The sequence below is a fragment of the Saimiri boliviensis genome, chromosome 10, assembly GCF_048565385.1.
Source record: "Saimiri boliviensis isolate mSaiBol1 chromosome 10, mSaiBol1.pri, whole genome shotgun sequence".
Taxonomy (NCBI): Eukaryota; Metazoa; Chordata; class Mammalia; order Primates; family Cebidae; genus Saimiri; species Saimiri boliviensis.
Window position 1 is genome coordinate 15,196,248 of NC_133458.1, and position 24,617 is coordinate 15,220,864.

The following is a 24,617-nucleotide window of genomic DNA, read 5'->3' on the forward strand; positions in this document are numbered from 1 at the left end:
GTGTTATAGGCATTTGGAGGAGAAAAGGCACTCTTGATTTTTAAGTTTTCAACATTTTTGTGTTGATTATTTCTCATTTTTGTGAACTTATCTACCTTCAATCTTTGAGGTGGCTGACCTTTAACCTGGATTTTTGGAGGGTCTTTTTCATTGAAACCGTTCTTGTTGTTGTTTTCTGTTTGTTTGTTTTCTTTTAACAGTCATGCCACTTTATTGTAGGGCTGCTATGCTTTGCTAGAAGTCCGTTCCAGACCTTAGTTGCCTCGGGTTTTTTCCCATGCTGGAGGTATCATCAGTGAAGGCCATGAAACAGCAAAGATGGCGGCCAGCTTCTTCTCCTGGAAGCTCCATCCCAGGGGAGTACTGACCTGTTGCTGGCCAGAACACACCTATAGGCGGTGGCTGGAGACCTCTCTGGGAGGTCTCACCCAGTTGGGATAAACAGGATCAGGCACCTGATTAAAGAAGCAGTCTATCTGCTTTTTGGTAGAGCAGATGCACTGCATTGAGGGGAGCCTTTCTCATCCTGATCATTTGGATTCTACAAAGTCAGCAGGTTGGAAGGACTGAGTTGACCAAACTGTGGACATGGAGGCTGCCCCTACCTGCTAGGAGCTGCATCCCGGGGAGAGATCAGAGCTCTCAATGTAGAACCCTAGCTGGAATGGTTGAAGCCTCTGCAGGGAGATCCTGCCCAGTGAGGAGGAAGGGATCAAAGTTTCAGTTAAAGAAGCAGTCTGGCCATGATCTAGCAAGGCAGCTGTGCCTCCTTATGGGGATCTTTCCTCATCCAGACCATTTGTATTCTCCAAAGCTGGCAGGTTAAAACAGTTGATTCTACTGGACTGCAAAGTTGGTGGCCACCCCTTTCCCTGGGAATTCAGATATATCTCAGGGAGATTCTAGCCTGTTTCCATTGGCTGTCTGGAATTCCAAGCCAGTGGGTCTTAACTTGTGAGGTGCTGTGGAAGTAGGGCCTGCAGAATGATGCTGCTTGGCTCCCTAGATTCAGCCCCCATCCTAGGGTTATATGCGGACAGATTTCCCACCTTGCTGGGGATCCTGGGGGTGGAATGTGTAAAATACCTGGGTCTCTGTGTGTGCATGAGCAGCTGCTCTGCTAAGACTCCACACAGTTCTGTGTATTGGATCCAAGGCCTTGTTGCTGTGGGCTCATGATGGGATCGCCTGATCCATGGGTTGCAAAGATCTGGGGGAGAAGTATGGTTACCTGGGGAGGGTCGCACACTCACTCACTGCTTTTCTTGGCTAGGGGTGGGCGTTTCTTTGGCTCTGTGCTGCTCCTGGTGGGCCATCGTGCCCTCAACTCTCTGTTTTTCTTTGTTCACTGCAGGTCAAGTTGTTTGTGTGGTCAGTCCCAATGTAAGAACCTGAATATTTCAATTGACACTGCTAAATTCACTCGCCCATTTCATTCCTCTCCCTGAGTGCCACGGACTACAGCTGCTTCTAATTGCCCATCTTGTAGACCCTGAATAGTTATCTTCTTACTGTCTAGAAGACTTAATATTGGGTTTGACACTGCATTAAAAATTTTTTTCACTAGTGAAGGAGAAGTTTGTAATCATCCAAGATTTTAGAAAATATCCAGACAAGAGTAGCTACTATTGTATAGCTAAGTATATGATGGAGAACCCCAAAACTTGCAGCTACATAATGCAAAATACACATTCTGTATTTGAGTTGAGGAGCGAACACAGTAATATGTTTGTCACTAAACCCAAAGAAGTCTGTTGGATGTTACTAGTCCATAATTAGAATAATCTACTGGTAATATTAAAAGGACACATCTATTTTACATGAAAAGTAATTTCCCTGCATATCACATATTTTGGGAAAGGACACTGTTGAATTTGTGCTTATGTGTCCAAGAATGACCAAAGATCGGTGAATCAGCCTCAGTAAAAGCCAATGACCACTCTGGGAAGTGACTCAGAGGCACCAGAAATAGTTCATAGGAATTGATATGCAAACAGGAACTGCAAAGACCATGGTATCTTCAAAATGCAAAAATGTTTATAAAGACCATGGTATCTTCAAAATTGCAAAAATGTTTAAAGAATTACTAATTCAACATAGTAAACTGAGTGTCTTACCATACAAGAGAATAAAAAATAACAATAAAAATGCTGGAACAAGAAAATATGTTTTCAGAATCAGAAATGCTAAGGGCTTCTGGAGGTTTGAAAGCTGCTGGAACTTGTGCTCAAATGGAAATCAAAATAGAAAACAGAACAAAGGCATCAGAGCTGAGCAGCACTCTTCATTAAAACAAGCTTGGAATTAGTAATGATCTATGGGATTATAGTTAGGACAATTTTAAGAAATCGATACTGTAATACAGAGTATATCAATTGACATCGACACAGTAATTCTGTATAACAAGCCTCACTCAAGTCTCACTGGTTAAAGCAATAATCATTTATTATTGCTCATGATTCTAGGTGTTAAGTAGACAGTTCTGCACATCTCAAAATAGTCATGATAATATTCCTTTGTTGGATATTTACTTTACATATGTTTTATCCATTGCTGTGATTTCTTTTTTATCCTGTTAACAAGGTCTTTTACAAATTAAGTTGAAACGAGAGAATTCCCTTATTCCCCTCACAGGGCATGTGACAGGGGTGTGACTCACTCCTTTGATGCCCTCATGCTCAAATCCCTAGAGGGAGCGTGCAGATGGGCAGGTGGAGAGGCTTCAGGGATGCTTTCGGGTTCCCACCCCATGGCAGCATCTAGGGCTCTCAAAGCCCAAATGGGCAAGTGTTACAGTGCACTCTTTCAGCTTTGCCAGCTGCAGACAGCTTGTATTAGTCAACTCAATAGACCCTCTGCTTCTTGCAAGGACAAGGGGCCAATGTGACAGCCTGAGTTTTTGCCCAGCATACTGGAAGAATCAGATCATATGTGGACTGAAAGTTTGAGTGCAAGGGAAGGTTGAACGACGATGCTACCATCTTCATTCTCTCCGAATTCTAAGTTGCAAACAGAAATTTCCCTCACAAGTTTTCTGGACTGTAAAAGAAAGTTCTTTACTACGATTGTGGACATTCCTTTATAATGCCAATTTCAACTTTACATTTATTTAGGGATTTTTTCATTACTCCTAAAGAGTGTTTCAAATGTAGCTGGAGCAAGCAGGTTAGTACATTAGAGGTAAGCTACCTGGCCCGGAATCTAAGGATCCATTTGTCTCTATTCTGCATAAGAAGAGCTGGGCACTAGCGAAAGGCTATGCACACTCACAGAGCACTGATGAGGCCTCCTCATAAGGATCCACACTGGGGTATCTAAAAGCAGACATGCATGTGCAGTCTTCTGTTGCCCTGCTTCCTCCCTGATGATATGTCCTTACAACACAAATTTATGTTTTTCTCTTTATTTATATGAGAAGTTTCTATACAATGCCTGTAATTCATTCTGAGCGGTTATAGTTTCTCTTTTATAGTCAGATTTACATACTGATTCCTTCTAAATCCCCGTGGTAGCACTGACAACTGAGGCAAAAGGTCCCTGTATTATGAGTGCCCAAGGCAATCGAGGTTTGCTGGAGTTCTGCCATAAGCCAAAGTCCACTTCGTCATTCTCATACTTTTTTTTTTTTTTCCATGTTGATTTCCTGACTTTCAAGACTGAAACAGTGCAGAATTTTTCCCTGCTGCTCCCAGTTCATTTCCCTTCTTCCTTCTTTAAAGCCCAGCTGCTTCATACATATTACGTCATAATATTATCCCTTCTCGTTGCACTTACCTAATTACCTTCAGAAATTTTCTTATTCAGTCCTTCTGCCTGCTACTAATGCAGTCATCACTGTTAATACTATTCATCACATAGACAGTTTGTTCACTAGTGAGGCTTCTAAGTTTCTTGACCTCCTCTACCCTGAGTCTTTCCCTTCTCCAGTCCTTTTCAGTTGCTTCCGTGATTATAGACCATTTAAGGAACAATACTGATCTTTCAATACTTCTATTTAAAGTGTCCTATCGTTCTACCACTACCTCCCTTCTGCTTACCTCACTAACTCCTACAATTCTTCTATTTCGCTGCCCTCTGTAGTTCACAGAGCCTGCAACTTTTAAACTGTCATGTTTCAATTCTTACATTGTTTTAATCATATTTTAAGGTTTAAGACTGTAATATCAACCCCAGTTAAATCCAACTCCCCGTAGGTTCCTATGAATGGCAGAGTTGGGAAGGGCACTGAACCCCCACCCCGGGGATTCGTTTGATTTATCTCCTGTAATTGTAATAGTCTTCTCCTAGGTTTCTCTACTTCTAAGCTTGCCGTCCCTCATTGTAGCCACCAAAGCAGGGTCTACTCTCTACACAGAAGTCAGAGTGATTCTTTAGGTTAGATGTTGTCAGTCTTATGCTAAACTATACAGCAACTTCCCACTTCACTCAGAGAACAGCCTACAGCCTAAATGGGCCTACAAGGTCCTAGGTGATCCCCCTCCCTGTTATATTCATTGCCTCCTCTCTGTTCCTCTTTTCCTTGCTTATTTTTTACAACCACACTGGCCTTCTGGCCATTCCTCAAATACACAAGGCACACTCCTGCCTTAGAACCTTTGACCAAGCTGTTCCCTTTGCCTGGAATATCCTTCTCCAAAGTATCGCAGTTAGGCCGGAAAGAAGCTGTAATTATTCTAACAGTGACACAACAGTTTTCCTAAAGCAACTTTTCAATTTTCATACATTTAACAATTCTCCATTGCTCACCAGATGAAAAATTTACTTCGGAAGGGCATTTGAATTTGTAAACATTTCGACCATATCTTATCCTATTTTTGACGACTGAATAATATAAATGTTACTATATCAAATATACTTCATACCCTTACAAAATAGTCTTACACAATTTAATGCCTGTTCATATATTTGCTCCTGTTATTTCTACCACTTTCTTCATATTGTTCAGTCCTTCTAATCACTCAAGACACTATTAAATGCTTTCCTTCTCTATGAGGCAGCAAATGGTTCTGTTTACTCTGTTTTCACTGTGGTATAAAGTAGATACACATTTTGGAAAAAAACAACCATGAAGATTACAGAAATCAAACTATTTTTTTCCCATAATTTTGAAGGTCAGGAAATTCAGAATAGTTAAGCTATGTTGTGCTTCTACTCAAATTTACATTCCTCACCACTTGAAATCTTCCAAGAGAGGATTTCCCTCATTCAAATTAAAAACATTTGATACAGGAGGGGGGAAGGGAAGTGCTGGGTGGAAAAGGGCAGTGTCCCTGGTGAGGGCTCCACCTGCTGGCCTGTGCCCATGGACCTAAATGAGGACAGGTATTTCTGGTTTTGCACTCAAAAAGTTGCCTTTTGGTCCACCACACCCTCCATCCTGTGCCCATATAAATGGGAGACCTTAAGCAGAATCAGACACAAGAGGCTGGACATCGAGATTGCAGAGGAACACACCAGCAGACACAGCAGCAGACACTGGAAGGCCAGATGAGAAAAGTTGAGGGCAAGGGCAAAGTTGAGAAAGGGCAGCTCCTTTCTCGGGAGCGCCCACCATTCCCATGGGATGGCAAATGCAGGAAGGCAGGGAAATCTACAGTATGAGTAGCCAAGGTTTATCTTACTCCTGTGCGTTTTGAGCAGGAATAATTTTTGAGGAGTCCTCAAAATCTATTTCCTACATAAGGTTTCTTATGTTGATACCTTCTCATTTTGTCTTGTCGCGCCCCAAAACCACATTTTTCTCATGGGGAAGGAGGAACAGGAAAGACTTTGCTCAGGACTCCTGGGACCTAGAAGGGGAAGGGGCAATGGCAGGGTTTCTGCACAGGAAAGGGGCGATTCTGCAGCGCTGTGGTTAAACTGCTGGCACAGAAGTACACAGCTGAGTCCCCGGGTTCTGAGGGCTGGATTTTCAGAGTGGAGAATGATGCATTAGGCATCTGAGCTGAGAATCGATCCTTGGGCATCCCTGAATCATCTATCAGATTCTCGTTGTTAAAGTAAGTTAGCAACTCCAGTCCCCGCATCACGGTCTGTCTGTACCAGAAAAGCTGGGTGTGACCTGAAATTGGTTCACATCTCAGAGTCACTTCTTGTCCCATCTCTGTCATCTTGTGCTGGGGTGACTGGATCACTCCAGCATCTGTGTGCTCTATAAAAGAAGACAGAGTTGGGGGCCAGAATAAAGAAAATGTCCAGCATCATCCCTACAGAAGCCCAGCATGATGACGGTAAATATTCTGAGGACTCACTTGCTACTAGGATACAAAGGGACACACAGCAGAGGGTCCAGGAGCCCATGGCAGAGTGAGAGCAGGTGTGGAACATTCTAGACCAGGGCCTCTGTGAGCATGAGCAAAGAAGCGAATTTTGTGACATTTTATCCCCACGGGATGCATCTGTCAGTGACATCACTGAATGGGCCACCACCCCCAAGTTCTTTAAGAGAAGGCTGTATCTCTGGGAGATGAATCAGGCAGAACTGAACTCAACTGAGATACAGATGTACACTTGCAGAGGCTCCATGTAGATTGGTTTTAATATTATCAGTTCATAGTACCTTCTCCAGAACGTGCCTTACCTAGAAGCCTGCCCAAGAAGCTGTAAAGGAGAGAAAAACAGTTCTCTCCTAGAGTCTTGAGAAGCAATGCAGCTTTCCCAAAGTGTTGATTTTGATTTTTACTGGGTTTTGGACTTCTGACCTCCAGAACTGTAAGATAATAAGTTTTGGTTGTTGTAAGCCACCAAGTTAGTGGTAATTTGTGTCAATAAAAATTGAGTACCTTATAGTAGCCATGGGACTGACGGATGAGAGGCAGAAGCCAGATACAAAATACAGGTAGGGACAGGTGCATGATCACATGGAAGGAATTTAAAATCAGGCCAAGGGAAGCCTAGACAAAAACATCTTATGTCTACCCAGGACTCTTCTTCTTCCAGGGGTCACACTGGACTATGCCTCTTAAGTGGATATGCTGGTGGCGTCACTGTGATCGTCAGCTCCCTGGGGACAGGGACCTTCTGATGTGGTCCAGGCTAGCACCTCCATTTCTTGCAGTTCTACTCTCTACATTCAACAGAGAAGGTAGGATTGGCCTGGGCTGGTTTGGGTCCAGAAAGGGTTGGTTACTAATTCTGTTATTCATTCAGTCATCATTCAAGACATCTGGATACCAACTTCCTGAATCTAGGTCCAACCTCAGGGTTATCCTTAACCATCTTCTTCCAGGGGGCAGTCTCAGCTCTTCCCTATAGACTTTGGATGACGATGATGCCACAGTGCCTCCTAGGGGCCAGGAGGCCAGAACATCACCAATGTCCTTTCTTTTGCCAGGACACAGGGACTTGAGCTTTGTTTCACTGAGTACAGGGGTTACAGGACATTATGATGCGTTGGCGTTAGAAGGCCAACAAATAATATTGGTGTTATGGGGTAGGACAGAAACACCTGAGACATTGATGATGAAGTCAGAAGGGTGGAGACATAATGTCGGTTTTAACACTGATAAGCAGCAGGTCTCAGTGTGAAACAGATGCTGAATCCGAATTTAACCCATTCTCTATCCCCTCCAAACTGCCGGCCAACCCTGTGTGGAAGAGAAAGTTCCCCACTGATCTTAGCTCAGGTTGAAAAAGCACCAAGGAATCTAGCTTTTCTCTAGGGAACCAGGAGAAAAACAGGAATATAAAGAGAGACTAAACTAAAATGAAGAGAGCAGATACCATAACTGATTTCCCTTCCCATAGACAAGATTTGGTAAGGAATAGGAAGATTAAATCAGGATTACTACTTTAGGGGAGCCCCCCAAAATGAGGTATGTGGAACAAACTGTTGTCCCAGGAAATTGGCTTTAAATGGGGTAAAACAATAGCCACATGACAGTTACTCCCTGAAATTTTGATCACTGCCCCTCTGGAATTTTCATAAAACAGCACAAATGCACCCCCACAGTGAAGCAATTAAATTAATTTGAAGCCTAATCTGACCTAATCTCTGTATTCTGTTTTCCATCTTGCCATATGGTCCCATGCAACACAGAGGTTATGTGATAGAAATAAATAACGACATAAGAATACTCTATTAATTACATGCCCCAAACAAAGGTATGTCCCAATTTGATTATGAATGTCCTTTAAGTTTTTTAAAAATAAGTATTTGATTGAAATCAGCGTTTAACATCCCTATACCATTTAAGTTAAATATCAGACAAATCACAGACTAAGAATCTAACATTACAATTAAAGGAAAATTAAAATTCCAAGTAAAGTTATTTTCACCTTAATCCCAATAATTAAGGATAATGGCACTTACTCTGTTGTTATCTATGTAGTTGGAAAAAATATCAAAAACAACATTAAAAACTTCAGTTAATTAAAGTCCTAAAGAAATAATAAGAAATAACTTGGCTGGAATGATGGGGAGGGCAAGAGTCCTGCGAGGTGAGCATGGTAGTCCTTCTGCAGTGGAGGGCATTTGCGGATCCTGACTCAGCACTCAGGAGGCTGACTCACAGGCCATCGGGGTAAAGGCAAAGGCCAGAACATATGGAACGTGTCATTGCTGAATTCCAATAGTAACAGTGAGCCAGAGACAAACCTGTTCTCCAGGTGTTCCAGGACACCTCAAGCCTTAAATTGTGATTCAGGGAGCCTGATTATACCTACAGGCACTTTCAGAAGCACAGAAAAATTATCTCTGGAGAAAAATATGGTCCATCCTACACCCAAAATTATTTCTACAACCATAGTGTTTGGCACAGTGTCAAACGTTATTAGGTTCATCAGAAGAAATACAAACGCCATGAAAAATCAAGCACCCTGACTGAGAGGCAGCACAAAAAGAAAATCAACAAAAACAGCCCACGAAGATCTCAGAGGTGAAAATGATCAGACCCTGAAACAACTGTGTGTCCCATGTTCAAATGATAACAAGTGAGCTCAGAAAATGTTATGAGGGAGTTCATAATTGTAAGTAACATAGCAGATTGGAAAAAGAAAAAAATAGAAATTTTGACAAGGAGACAGAGAGTGGTGGTTTTCATCCATCCCATTGGTGAGGTTTTTATCAGAGAAGGAAAGGAAAGAGGGAGGTGTGCAATGAGCAAATGAGCATAAAGTCTGACTGCCGTCAGGTATTAGGTTAGATAAGGAGAGGGAGGAAGTCAGGAGGGGCTAATGGCCGGTGACAATGCTTTCAGGCAATATTCAGCAAGCTGCTTTTTAAGTAATTCTAACCAACACTTCAGAAAGATTTCTAATATTAGAGCATTTTGGCAGAAGTAGAGTAGTGAATATGGAGCTAGACACACAGAGTGTATTATCGGAGGGGGCAATTGATCAGGGCAACTGATTGCTTGCGAAGTTCTCACAAGGAATATTTCAATGCACCAAGGAGCTTTTAATATAAAAGCAGACAAGTAGAAATGTCCTCAACAGACTGAATTGACTGGGCCAGGTCTAGATATACTCTTGGGCTGGGATGATTACATAGAAGAGTTAGAGAGTTCCAGAGAAGTAGAATTCACTTGGAGCTAATATTTGGGACTGGGTGCCAAGGTATCCATTCATGTGCATTTCTCTGAACTTGACAAAGGGCTGAATAACATAGCTGAAATTTTAATCACTATCATTAACAACATTATTATTACCATACTTTACCAAAATAAAACAGAAGGGAAAAGATTTTCAAACACATATTGTGTGTTGAGACTTGCTAGAGAGCCAGGTTGTCACCAAGGATAACAACCAAGTCATTCACACGCTGACAACTACAGAGGGGGAGCCTGCTGTCCGTCACTTGGTGTCAGCACTAACTGTATATTAAGTTTACTGCACGTGTTTCATGGGCACATACTTTTATGAGAAAGAAACCATCACTACCCTGAGGACTAAGTCTCTGATGAGTCACTTTAGATTTCTTGACTTGTCCCTGAAAAGTGTTTCAAATCCCTGAGACATAAAACCACAATTATAGTCCTCATGTTTTAAGAAATAGTTCATTTTCTCCCATTATATGAATCCTAACTGTATCTGAAAATTCACTTCTTCCCTGGGAGGATAAGGAATAAGGAAAGGCTGCTGTGAGCTGATAGAGAAGAGGAACCCTGCAGTTTTCTGCACAGGAGGGTCGTATCTCTGCAATGCTGTGGCTAAGCTGCTGGCACAGAGATACACAGCTGAGTCCCCAAGCTCTGCAGGCTGGATCTTGAGAGGAGATTCTACTCCTTTGAGCCTCTCTGCAGAAAATCGATCCTTAGGCAACTGTGAGTCATCTACTACATCCTCATTGTGATATTGAATCAGAAGCTTTGGGTCCTGTCCCAGGATCTGCTGGTACCAGTGAAGGCCAGGATGGCCAGATACAGGATCACACTAAAAAGCCACAGCCTGCCTTTTCTCTGTGATCTTATATCTGGGGATTGGGCAACTCCAGCTTCTGTGAGTTCTGTGAAGGAAAAAGACAGAATTTGAAAATAGAAAGAAGGAAATAGTTGAAATAATCACTGAGATATCTAATGTGCCATGGTGTTCCTAGGACTCACCTTCTCCCAGGAGACAGAGGGCCGCCCAGCAGAGGAGGCTGGGGCCCATGGCAGGGTCAGGGCAGGATGGGAGCTTTGCCCAATCAGGGTCACTGTGAGCAGGAGCAGAGGAGAAGGGATGTCCTTGTTCTCTCATGGCAGTTCCCATAGTGACATCATTGCCTCCACAAATGCCTACGTTCTTAGAAATCAATTATTATAAGTTAAAACAGAGCATGAAGGTGCTTTACCATATTCACAGACTGCATAATTCAAACAAGTGTCCTCACTCACATATTCAGGGCTTGGGGGATTAGGGCTCTCACTACATCTCTAGGCCTACCCTCTGCTGGACATTTCTACTCAGAAGCCTCAAAGGAAACTCGAAATAAATATTAGTGACCTTGATTTATCTTTCTCTTTGAGTATTTCTTTTCTATCAGGTCTATGCTCTATGTCCTCTATGCTCTATGCTCCCAGTCCTCTAGGGTAATTGACCCAGCTTTATCATAGAAGTGCATTTAACTAGCCGACACACTCTAAACTAAAGGGGTAAAATAATTCTCTGAACACAAAGTGGGGAGGATTCATTTTATCTGAAGGTCAATGACCAGTTCCCTTTTTGCTGTTATCAATCTTCATTATGCATTATGTATCAAGCCTTCCACCAGGGTTCTGCCTGTAGTTCCTGGTCACCAATATATTGAAAGTAAGTTCTGATATCTTAACAAAAATGAGTGAAGAACACTCTAATTCCTGAAAACCTGAGTGTGAATATCTAACAGTAAATGCAAAATTGAACAGAGCTTCTGGAATCTTAAACACTTACCCCTCTATCATATCTTACAATTGAACTGCAGTGTTAGTATCCAACAATTATTTTAAAAATTGTGCTACATTAGTTGTGACACACTTCTCATTGTCTGGGTAGTAGAGTGGGAAGGCTTGAGGGATTGGAGAAGCCCTGAGAGTCAACATGAATGAACTAACTAAGGACACATGTGTTCAGAGAAGAGGAATACTGCAATTCAGCCTAGAGAAATCCAAGTTCCTAAAACCTAGGGAATGGACACATGTCAAGGTTATCAGGTGAAGATCTGTGGTTGTCAAATTTTCAGAACTATCAGAATTACCATCTCTTTTTCATATGAATTGTCTATCATTGCAGTAGAAAAGCTGCTAGTCAGAGTTCACCTTATGTTGGCACCAATTAATAATTTCATGATGGAAAGTGTCTTCACATCACAGTGTCACTACCTCTTTCATCCTTGTGACCAGGGGTTAAGGCCCTGGATGACAACAGCATTGAGAGGGTGGAGGCTTGGGGGCTGTAGACAGGACTTATCAGGCTGCATATGATATACTTGAAATTGGGGCATCTTAATTCTAGGAAAGACATTCCCCATATGTTCTCAGGCATCCCCTGCTTCCTGAGTAGAAAAACAAACAAACAAGTAACAACCATGATTGTGTCAGGGCCCAAAGGGGCATCTCATTGCTTAGGGAAGGAAATACCAGAGTTCTGGGAAATCTGGTTCTTGTTAAGAATATTTGCAGAGTCACTGCAATTTGAGATAAGCCTATCTGGAAACATCTGCAGTTGTCCACTCCCCTATCCTGCATTCCCATACATCTTCCTGTCCATTATCCAGGACACACTAGAATGGGTTAGGTGTAGTGTAGAGGCACATTGCTAAGGTTTCTCTGATGTTCTCCCAAGGAGACAGCTGTTCTCTCTCTTCATGGGTCTATGCACATTCAGGTTGGCTCCTGGCTCTTCTCCACCTACCCCTCAAGTAGGTTCAGAAGGTTCTTCACTCAGTAATGTTCTACAGTTCAGATTTCACTACTGAATGGAACTCACTGGCATCAGTGAAGAGAGAAGAGTTTCTACTGACGATTCAAAACACCTGAAAACTAGATACTGAATGCCAGGATGAAGCCACACTTTTCCTTTAAATTTAACTTTTCAGGCAACACTTGAATCTGTTTCAAAAACATTTTGACCCCATCAAACCACAGTGCCTCCTGATGGTCAATGGTTCAGAGTCACTGTGCTTACATTCTCCATCCATGGCTCAGGGAGGGTGATGGGATTTCTAAACTATCAAATTAGAATAGGGCTACTATCAGACAGTGTTTTTGGGGAACTGAAGGGAATTTCTTCCAGCTCCATCTGATCCTTCTGTCCTGCTAGAGACCCCTCCTGTTACACAAACACATATTATCCAACCACCACTTAGGACAAGCACTATCCCTCCTCTGCGTACATTCATCAGCTCCCCAACATCTGTGCATCCTTGACCAACCTGCAGAGAACTCAGAATCTCCTGTTTCAATTAAAACAGTCTTGTGTATTTACTAAATGGCTTCTTGATATGCATTGTTAGCTAAGTTTTGTGCTCATCTCAGAGATATCAAGCTTTTTGTCCTCAGACTATAAATTCTCTTTTGGGGGAACTTTTAAAAACATCATAGCCTGTCCTTATGGAAAAAGTACATGATAGGACTAAAAGAAACTATATCTTGTATGTTCATTTTATGGTAATTATAGAATATTTCAGATATCGAACATGAATATAATAAATACCCACCACCAAACTGAAATCATGCCAACAGTTTGAGATCTTAAGATTTTCTTCTAATTGTATTTTAAAAACTGACACCTTTGTAAGAGCTAAATCATGCAACAAACAGAATATTAAAATATATTTCAATTATTAATATATTTTCACATTTGCTTTATCTCTTTTTGTGGATTTTACCCTCAATTTCTGAAATAAAACACTTCATTCTTAATAATTCCGAGTGTTTCCCTAAAAAGAGGCCATTATCTTAGGTAACCACAAATGTCTTTATTACACTCAAAAACTTAACATTCATATAACATTATTTTCTCATCTATACTTCACGTTCACCTTTCTCCAGTTGTACCAATGTGTCCTTTGGTTTTGATTTTTTTCCTACAGGACATTATCAAAGATTATGCATTTATTTTGGTTATCAGGTCTTTTTAGCTACTTTTAAACTAGACATCTCTTTGGCCCACTTATATTTTACAATTTTCATGGCTTTGATTTTTGTAAGAGTTCATATCAGCTGACTGGTAAAATGACCCACCATCAGGATCTCCACATTATCAGAGGTTAAATATTTTGGCAACTATCATGCCAAAGTTGATGTGTGTTTCTCATTGCATCTGACCAACTACAAGAACATACTATGTTATCTTTACACAGTTTTGAATACTAAATTTGACATCATAGACATCAGATCTCTCCATTGTGAAGGTATCATTTATCTTTTATAGTTAATGAGCAATTAGTGGAGTGATACTTTGACACCGTATAGATATCTTGGTCTCCGATAACCTTTCACATGTTGCTTTTGGCATCAACTGATGGTCTCTGTCTATAACTACATTAATGGTTACAATAATTTTCTAATTAAATTTACTAACTAGCCTTATTCTGTAATGAAGAGATTCTTACATCTTTTTATTGTTGTTATAGCCTTACAGATTTTAAAAATTTGTTATAATTTAGTATCCTTATTCTTTAATGTTTAGATACTTGTGTTTGGCTAGTGGGAGTCCCATGAAACTGGTTCTATGGATTTTTTGTTATTTTTTCTGGGTCCTGAAACTTCCTTGATTTCTGCCAAAAGGCTCTAGATCTAGAAGAAGCTGTTTCTGTTGTTTCTTTTAGAAGCATTTAAAAATTAAATACCATGCAATAATTCTGCCTATTACTACTGGAAACACAACTGCAAAGAAATAAAGTTATTGTCCATCAGCTTTATATTGCTTCTTACATATTGTATGGTTCAAGTTAGAAAGTTCATATTTTTTAAATAATAACCTCATAATGATACCTCCAATTCAAATCAACACCAGAGATTCTTTCTTCATCTTTTCCTATCTCTTACTTGTATCTCTCTTCCCTTTCTAAGAACTGTCTCCCAGCAATGTCAATACATTTACCTATTCTCTGTTTTACAGTATATTAAAACTGTTTCAGAAATATGCACTAAAAATACTAACAGTAACAAATCTCCTAAGTAAAGTTAAACCTCAACCTCATTTAGCTTTATAATAGTAAAACTACTAAAATCTAAAGACAAAGAGAAACTAGAAAACAATCAGAAAAGAAAAGCTATTACCTCAAAAGAAAATATACAAATGATCAATAATATATGAAAAGATGCTTAGTGTCTAATGTTTTGGTCTTCTAAGTTCAGTTTATTACACACAACATGTTGGAAAAGCTCTTTGACATTGGCCTTGGCAATGATTTCTTTGGTATCATAAAAAAAGTTCAGGCTACAAAAGCAAAAATAAATGAGACTACATCAAACCTAAAAATTTCTGCAGGTAAATAAAACCATCAACAAAATGAAAATGCAACCCATGGATTTGGAAAAATCTTTGCAAACCATATCAGATAAGATATTAATATGCCAAACATATAAAGACCCCATATAACTCCTTGGCAAGAGAACATATAACCCTGTTTAAACTGAGCAAAGGGCCTAAACAGACATTTCTACCAAAGAGACATAAAAAATCACCAACATGCTCAACATGCTCTAACTGTTAGAAAAGTGAAAATCAAAACTGCTATGAGATTGCACCTCACATCAATTAAGATAGCTATTATTAAAAAGATAAGTTTCAAAAGTATGGAGAAAAAGAAACTTTTGTACACCATTGGTGGAAAAGCAGATGGATGCAATCATTAAGAAAATCAGCATAGATGTTCCTAAAGAAATTAAAAGTAGAATTATCATATGACCCAGCAATCTCTTGGTATATACACAAAGAAAAGGAAATCCCTATCTCTTGGAGATGTCTGCACTCTCATGTTCATTGCAGCATTGTTTACAATAGCCAAGACGTGGAAACAACCTAAGTGTCTACTGACAGACAAATGGATGAAGAAACTGTGGCATACCTATGCAATGGAATATTATTTGGTCCTAAAAAATAATGAGACCTTGCCATTTGCCACAACATAGATGAGCCTGGAGGACATTATGCTAAGTAAAATAAGGCAGACACAGAGAAATAGTGTATGATATTTTTATAATTTGTAAAAAGTCAAATTTACAGAAAGAATGAAATAGTGGTTACTGGGAAGATGGCATGGGGAGGGAATAGGAAATGGGGACATTTAGGCTGAATGATACAAGATAGCAGATAGGCAGGATGAAGAAGTCTAAAGGTCTAAGGTATAACATGAGGACTGCGGTTAATAATAATGTGTTCAGATTTTTTTCTAAAGGAGTGGATTGTATCTGCTATTGCCACAGGGTGTAAATGGGTAACTATGTGAGGTGATGGCTATATTAATTTGTTTCACTATAGTAACCATTTTCCTATAGGTATGTATCTCATCATGCTATATACCTAAAGTATACATAATAAAAAGTAAAAGGTCAAAAAGAGATGCTTAACATCATTAGTCATTAGAAACATGTAAATCAAAACCACAATGAGGTATCGCTTCACATTTACCAGGATGGCTATAATAATTTTTAAAAAGAAGAACAAAACAGAAATTAAGTGTTGGCAAGGCTGTGAAGAAACTGTAAGGCTTTGATATTGCTGTGGGAATATAAAATACTGCAGCTGCTGCAAAACACTGTTTGGCAGTTGCTCAAAGTGTTAAATATAGAATTCCCACATGACTCAGCAATTCCACCCCCAGGTATACACCCAGAATAATTGAAAGCAGGAAATCAGACAGATACTTGTAGCCCAGTGTTTATTGCAAGATTATTTCTAATAGTCAAAAGGTGGAAACAACCCACATGTCCATCGGCTGATGATCAGATAAATAAAATGTGGTCTATACACACAATGAAGTGTTATTCAGCTATATAAAGGAGTAAAATTCTGACACATGCTACAATATGGATGAATCTTGAAAGCATTAGGCTAAATGAAAGAAGACAGACACAAAGGGAAATGCCATATATATTTTTTAGATGAAGTCTCACTCTGTCACCCAGGCTGGAGTGCAGTAGTGTGATCTCAGCTCACTACAACCTCTGCCTCCCAGGTTCAAGCAATTTTCCGGCCTCAGCTTCCCAAGTAGCTGGGACTACAGGCACACACTGCCATGCCCAGCTAATTTTTTTGTATTTTAGTAGAGACGGGATTTCACTATTTTGCCCAGGCTGGTCTCAAATTCCTGAGCTCAGGCAAACCATCTGTCTCATTCTCCCAAAGTGCTAGGATTACAGGTGTGAACCACTGCGCCCAGCCTAGGGAAATATATTTTATGATTTCCCATATATTAACTATCTAGAATTAGGAAATTTGTATAAACAAAGGGTAGGTTAGACGTTACCAGAGGCTGAGAAGCAGGAGAAATATGGAGTTACTGCTTGATGGGTGTCAAGTTCCTCTTAGAGATCATGAAAAACATTTGGAAACAGCAGTGATGGTTCCACAGCATTGTGAGTGTACTTAATTCCACTTAATTGTACATTTAAAAATTGTTAAAGTGAAAAATTTTATGTACATATAAAACCTTTAAGATTAACATTTAAAAACTGTAATAATATATAATATGTATTTTCTATAAATATAACACTGGTTATATATACTATATGTAATATATAAACGTATAACTGTGGTTATATATATGTGTGTAACCACAGTTTTTAAATGTTAATTTTAAAATGTCAGTTAAAACCTCCAAAATGGTTAAAATAAATATCGACAACTCAATTCTCCAAGATGGAACCTAAAGGCAGTGAAAGGAACTCAAGTAATTTAAATATACTCTTAGTAGCCTGAGGGGCCTGATTCCAGGAAACCCTGTTGATACCCTAATCCCAGGGTGTCCACCTTCCTTACAGTCAACCTTTCACATCTTTGGGGTCCAAATCAGCTGATACAGAGGGTCAACTATATTGATAATCTATTTCAAAATGTTGCTCATCACAATATATCTCAGAAAGGGTTTTCTGATACAGTTGTTGTATTAGTCTGTTTTCACTATAGCTATGAAGAGATACCCAGAACTGGGTAATTATAAAGGAAAGAGGTTTAATTGACTCACAGTTCCACATGGCTGGGAAGGCCTTAGGAAACTTAACAATCATGGCAGAAGGAGAAGAGAAGTAAGTCACAGCTTACATGGTAGCAGGACAGGGAAAGAGAAGGGAAAATTGTCACTTTTAAACCATCAAGTACTGTGAGAATTCACTCACTATCAGGAGAACAGTATAGAGGAAACCGCCCCCATGATACCATTACCTCCCTCCAGATCCCTCCCTTGACATGCGGGGATTACAGTATTTGAGATGAGGATGGTGACGCAGAGCCAAACCATACCAGTTATAATATTCTTTTGTAGTATAATACAGTTCCACTAGTCCATATCTTTTCTCATATTTGGGACTACCACTTCTTTGAAAACTTTGCAGTCTGGTTAAGTTTGCAGTCATAAGTCACCGTTTTAGATTGGAATACTCTGATTCCCAGGTTCAAGCGATTCTTGTGCCTCAGCCTCCCGAGTAGCTGCTGGGACCACAGGCACGTACCACCGTGCCTGGCTAATTTTTTAAAACTTGTTTATAGAGACAGGGTTTCACCATATTGGCCAGGCTTGTCTCAATCCCTGACCTCAAGTGATCCACCTGCCTAGGCCTCCCAAAGTGCTGGGATTACAGGCTTGAACCGCTGCACCCAGCCGAGAACCTATTTTTATGTTAGTAGTAATTTATGTTTACTTTTCTGTGAAATGCCTGTTTAGGCTAAGTATTGCCATTTTATTGGGTTGTCTTTTTCTTATTAAGTTGTGAGAATACTTGACTCATTTTAGATACTAACTCTATTAGACTAGAACAACTATGCTACAGAAAACAAAATAAAAATAAATCCTAAAATCTCATTGGCTTAATTCTCTGAAGTCTTACTTCCCATGTCCACAAAGCCCAGCATGGCATAAGTAGCTTTCTTCCGTGGTTGTTCATCAAATTATGACCCAGTGAGCCAGGCTGCTTCCATATTATCATTAGGCAATCTGTATTGTGTAGCTCCCAAGTTTATAAGGCCATGGCAAAAGAGTTGAAGGGTATCTGTACAGCAGATAAAGAGTCAGCAGCAGGTTTGAGACTGTGGTGCTTAGAAAGTCCCACTTGCAAGATTGACATCTGGCTGACATCTGGGAAGCTGGCTGGTGAGCAGTGCCCTGTACTGACATGAAGTTTCTCCTAACCGAGAGGAGTAGCTCATTGTGCCTAGACTGGTGTTGCAAACCGAACCGCAGATTTCCTTTTGGGGTGTGGATTTTGGGTTTATACTAGGCAGTAAGTTCCCCCACTAGAGCCTCTGGGGTGCTGAATCTCTAATGAGCTCCACAGGCAGAAACATTGCACATGTGTTAATGCATTTTTGTTCCTGTGGGAAATGAGCTCTGTGTGACCCCTCCCGGGAGGAAGAGAGCATAAGGAAGCCGATGTGTGAACTCCTCTGGATTCCTCCTGTGTGTTTCCTCCATATGATCTGCTGCTGAATATTTACTATGGCATTGTAGTAAATCTTAACCATGATTAAAACTGTATACTATATCCCATGAGTCTTTGCAGCTAATTTCCCTGTCTACTTGAGGACTCTCATCACAGTGCCAGGAGTTATTTCTTCTTCTTCTTTCTTCTTCTTCTTCTTCTTCTTCTTCTTCTTCTTCTTCTTCTTCTTCTTCTTCTTTCTTCTTCTTCTTCTTTCTTCTTCTTCTTCTTCTTCTTCTTCTTCTTCTTCTTCTTCTTCTTCTTCTTCTTCTTCTTCTTCTTCTTCTTCTTCTTCTTCTTCTTCTTCTTCCTTTTTTTTTTTTTTTTTTCCAAGATGGAGTCTTGCCCTTTCACCCAGACTGGAGTACAGTGGCATGATCTTGGCTCACTGCAACCTCCGCCTTCTGGGTTCAAGTGATTCTCCTGCCTCAGCCTCCCGAGTAGCTGAGATTATAGGTGCCTGCCACCATGCCCAGATAATTTTTTGTATTTTTAGTAGAGATGGGATTTCACCATGTTGGCCAGGCTGGTCTCAAACTCCTGACCTCGTGATGTGGCCACCTCGGCCTCTCAAAGTGCTGGGATTACAGGTGTGAGCCACCATGCCTGGCCACCACAAGTTATTTCTAAGGGCAGCCTTGGGATTGCCCACATCCGTTCTGCACACACCCAGTTATTCAGAACCTCTTCATGTGTTCCCAACCCTTTAACTGTAAGTGAAGCCTGGAACTGAAGGGAAGCCAGGGACTTTGGTGAGCATGAATGGTCTTTGCCATGCTGATTCTTCTTCATTTGTATGCATCTCTCGTGCCTTTTCCAGGCTGTGGCTTGGCTTTTCATGTGTTTTGATACATGACTAAAACAACTAATGTAAGTATTTGTGTGTGTGTGTGTGTGTGTGTGTGTGTGTGATGGAATTTCACTCTGTTGCCCAGGCTGGAGTGCAGTGGTACCATCTGGGCTCGCTGCAACCTCCGCCTCTGGGGTACAAGTGATTCTCGGGCCTCAGCTTCCAGAGTAGCTGGGATTATAGGCACACACCACCATGCCCAGCTAACAGTTGTGTTTTCAGTAGAGATGAGGTTTTGCTATGTTGCCCAGGATGGTGTCAAACTTGTGGGCTCAAGCTATCCAACCTTCTTGACCTCCCAAAGTGCTGGAATTACAGGCATGAGCCACTGTGCCTGGCCAGTATTATTTTTTGTGGCTTGCGTTCTTTTATGTTTCCACTAAAAAAGTCTCCCCTCAAAGGATAAAAATATTTTCCTTAATTTCTTCTGGTAAAATTTAACTTTTTCTGTTTATAGTTAAGAGTAAATGTACCTGAAATGTACTTTATGTAAGGAATGAAGTAGACACTCAGGAATAAGAGGGAGGAACATATGCTCAGTGCAGAAGAAAATAATCTGTAAAAACACATCCCAGGATGGGAAACAACAGAACATATAGGAGCAAATAACTGAACATAGAGGAGTGTGGCTGGAGCAGACAGAGCCAGGGGAGACTTGTGCAAAATGATGATGGAGATGTGGGTATAGTGTACATATAAGGCAGATGATAGAGGACCTCATGAGGCTATTGCCCCATAGAAGAAAGGCAGCCAGGAACAGAGGGCAGGAATGAAGGTTTGTGACTATGAGTGGAAGGGTAGTGGAGGGTAGAGAAAGGGGCAGATGAAAAAGTCACTGAAGCCCACAGGGGAGAGGAGAAGTCCAGGCTTTGGGATTAAGAGAATCATCACTAATCTCAACTAACGATGCCTTGGATGCCTTTTCCTTTCTGCAAGCAGAAAGAGAGAGCTACAGAAGAGAGACTCGGCAAGCTAAGGGTGTTAGGATGATCTTTAGTTGGTCTGAGACTCCAGTAGGAATGGATGTCAGCAATGAGGGTCATAAGGCCCCTGCTTTATGGCCTCCAGCCTGGCCAGGGCTCTCTGACTCCTATGGACGTTGGACTTCCCAGGTTGGGGACAGACAAAGAGCAACCTCAGCCTTTCTAACTGCCCTTTATGTGCAGAGAGGAGGCAGCTGTGTAGCACTGTGGAGTCACTGCTGGCACAGAAGTACACAGATGTCTGGGAGCCGGTAGTGGACTCCAGAGTGAGGGGGAAATCCTCCGTGTTTGATCTAGAGACATTGTAGCCATCTGGGACTTCTCCTTTGCTAATGTCTTTAACACCGTATGAATAATAAATCAGCCTGAGCCCATGCCCCAGGTCTTGTCGATACCAGTACATATAACGGTGGTTCTCAGTCTGGTGACATCTCAGAGCCACTGGTGTTCCTGTCTCTGTGACCTTGTGTCTTGGGCTCTGGGTGATTCTACCATCCATGTGTCCTGTAATAGAAAACAACAGACCCTGATGCTGTCATCCCCAAAAAAGGCTTGTATTGGGGCCTTGGGAATGTCAGGGAAGGAAGCCCACCTATGACCAGCTCTCACCTGCCCACAGCAGACAAAGGGGGACATAGAAGAAGAGCCTGGTGCCCATTTCAGCTCCAGGGCAGAATCTCATGTCTCTCAGCCCTCCTTGGGGGAAATAGAACTTAGGTTCTCAGTGGCTCGATGACATCAATGCCCCTGTCGAAGGGTTGAGCTGCAAAGTTAACCTGCCACACCCCTTCCATTCTCCACAACTATAAATCAAGTACACACACACACACACACACACAATGAATATATGTAATTTATGGAATATATAGCAATATTTATAGAGCATATATACAATTTAATAGCTCAGAATGGGAAGAATTTGTAGGCTATTTTTAAAGATATAAGTGCATACGCTCTTTGCAAGATTTTAGAAAGAAAATGCATTTCTTTCTGCATGTTTTATTCCCCTTAGGATACAATTCTTCATGTATATACTATTTTAATTGTTCCTAGTATTTATGTAGTCTAAGGGACATTTTCATGGCAGTCTGATATCTTTTATAACTCATCTGCTCCAATTCGTCTCTAAGCGCCTTTTACTAGATTTTCTCTTTTCTCAAACTCTGGATAACTGGATGTCAGCCTACCGTGATACTCTCTGTTAAAAGAGCCACCTGACATCCAGAAATGTTTCAAAAAGTCTTAAGGTCAGGGTCAATACAATTTGTATATTGTTTTGTGCTCTGTCACATTAGTTCACTTCATAGGAGCCTCATTATCAGAGCTCAGACCTCAGTGTGTTCCTGGCAGTAATGTGATAATTAATTTAAGGTGTCAGTCTAACCAGATTAAGGCATACCTGGCTAGCTGGTACAGCAGTATTTCTTGATATGTCTGTGAGGGTATTTCTGGAGGAGATTGGCTTGTGAATTGATGAACTGTGTGGGGAAGATCCACTCCCAATGTGCACGGGCAATATCCAGTCAGCTGGGGCCTAGATAAAACAAAAAGGCAGAGGAAGGGTGACTCTGCACTCTCTCTCTCAAAGCTGAGACATGTGCCTTCTACTGCCCTTGGATGTCGGAACTCCAGGTTCTCCTACCTTTGGACTCCAGGACTTGGACCGCCAATCTCCTGGGTTTTCAGGCTTTTGGTCTTAGGCTAAGAGACACAACATTGGCTTCTCTGGTTCTGAGGTCTTCAGACTTGCACTGAGTCATGCTACTGGCCTTGCTGCATCTCCAGCTTGCAGATGGCTAGCATACTGGGGGATTTTTCAGCCTTCATGATCATGAGTCAATTTCCCTAATAGATCATCTCTTTTCTCTATCTCTCACTCTCTCTTCTCTCTCTTTCTAAATGTATATATATATTTATATATATATTTATATATGTGTATATACACAGAACCAGTAGAAATATATATATATATACATATATATATATATATATATATATATATATATATACAGATCGAGATGTAGATATAGGGCATGTGTATATAAGGGCAGATGATAGAGGACCTCATATATATATATTATATATTATATAAAAATATATATACATTTATAATATTTCTATATATAAAAATATATATTTATAGTATTTCTATATATAAATATATATTTATAGTATTTCTAGATATATAAATATATATTTATAGTATTTCGATATATAAATATATATATATACACAGAACCAATATAATTAGAATACATATTTATACATTTTTTTTTGCTATGAGAATGCTTTATTAGGTAACACCACATACTATGAACGTGCTTCAAAATGCAACAGGAGGAGACGTGAAGATACAAAGAACGAGCACGTAGTGACACATGGCTATCAGAACACACTAAGATCCACCCTTTCCCCGGAAAAGGAAGGATCTAGACCACCTCCTCCTCAGAGAGAAACAGAGCCAATAGAATACATACGTGTGTGTGTGTGTGTGTGTGTGTGTGTGTGTGTATGTATGACTAATGCAGATATGATTTCTCCCTTTGTTTTACGGGAGGCCACCTGAGTCTCCGTCACCTAATAGAAATCTCATCATCAGAGCTCAGACCTCTGTGTTCCCATGGGTTTTGTGATGGTTAATTTTAGGTGTCAACCTGACCGGGTTAGGTCATACCTAAATAGCTATTACAGCAGCACTTCTTGGTTTACCTGTGAGGATATTTCTGCAGGAGATTGGCTTGTGAGTTGATGCACTATGTGGGCAGAACCCACCCTGCTTTTTTTCTTTTGTGTAAAAATAAGAGGAAGCTCATTAGGGATATATATATATGAGATGTTTCACCAGAAGTACATGAGTTCTGTGCCCTTAAGGGTCACAGGGAAATGCCCTGTGTCCATGCAGAACGTCTTATACCCACAAATGGGAGAATAGTGGTTGAACCACAAATGTGCTGTGGTACAAAACTTACATCTAGTCAATAGCGGTACTATTGTTATTTCAGATACAGGTCACATTTCAGTGTGAGACTCTCTTTCTGTGACTGCACATCTTGACATAACCTGGGTGGGCAATTCCTACACTTATGCTCCAGTGAGAAAGGGTACAAAATCTGAAGTGGAGACAAGGAGGAGGCCCATGAGCACCCCCATGGAGAGGCCGTGGCTGGGCTCTGGAAGCCCAGGAAGAGCTTTCCTATCTATGCCCAGAACTCCCCTGGTCCTGGGAGACCAAAAGACCACAGCAAAGGAAATCATTGCCCATGGTTGGGTCAGGACAGGAAAAGAGAGTTTTCCATCTCAGGTCTCAGATTCTTTAGGGTAGGGCACATGGAATCCTAGAACTCTGAGAATTGTTATCAAAATAAGGTGTGATCCGCCAATAAAGTTAGCATTCTCAATAACACTCTAACTTCTCTGGGGGGATAAGCATCTACCAGAAATATTTTCCTTTTATTTAGATTTTTATTACTTTATCATTATTGTTTTACAAATGTGCTTTTGTTAAAAACACACACCTTATTCTGTAGCTTTGTCTGTTTTCTGTGCTGCTGTTTCCCAAGTACTTATATGGTAGCTACACATGGTAACTAGCTAGAAGTGGATTTGCCATGAAGTCAATGAAGAATAATTTCAGGTCTTCACATTTTTTTTTTTTTTTTTTGAGACAGATTCTCACTCTGTCACCCAGGCTGGAGTGTAGTGGTGTGATCTCTGCTCACTGTGACCTCCGGTTCCTGGGCTCAA

The 24,617-nt window shown here is 40.7% G+C and overlaps 1 pseudogene; it reads right to left on the reverse strand.

Moving 5' to 3' along the window:
* Positions 1-10,008: 10,008 nt before the first annotated feature.
* LOC141580140 (T cell receptor beta variable 11-2-like) lies at positions 10,009-10,689 on the reverse strand (annotated as a pseudogene).
* Between the last annotated feature and the right edge of the window lie 13,928 nt (positions 10,690-24,617).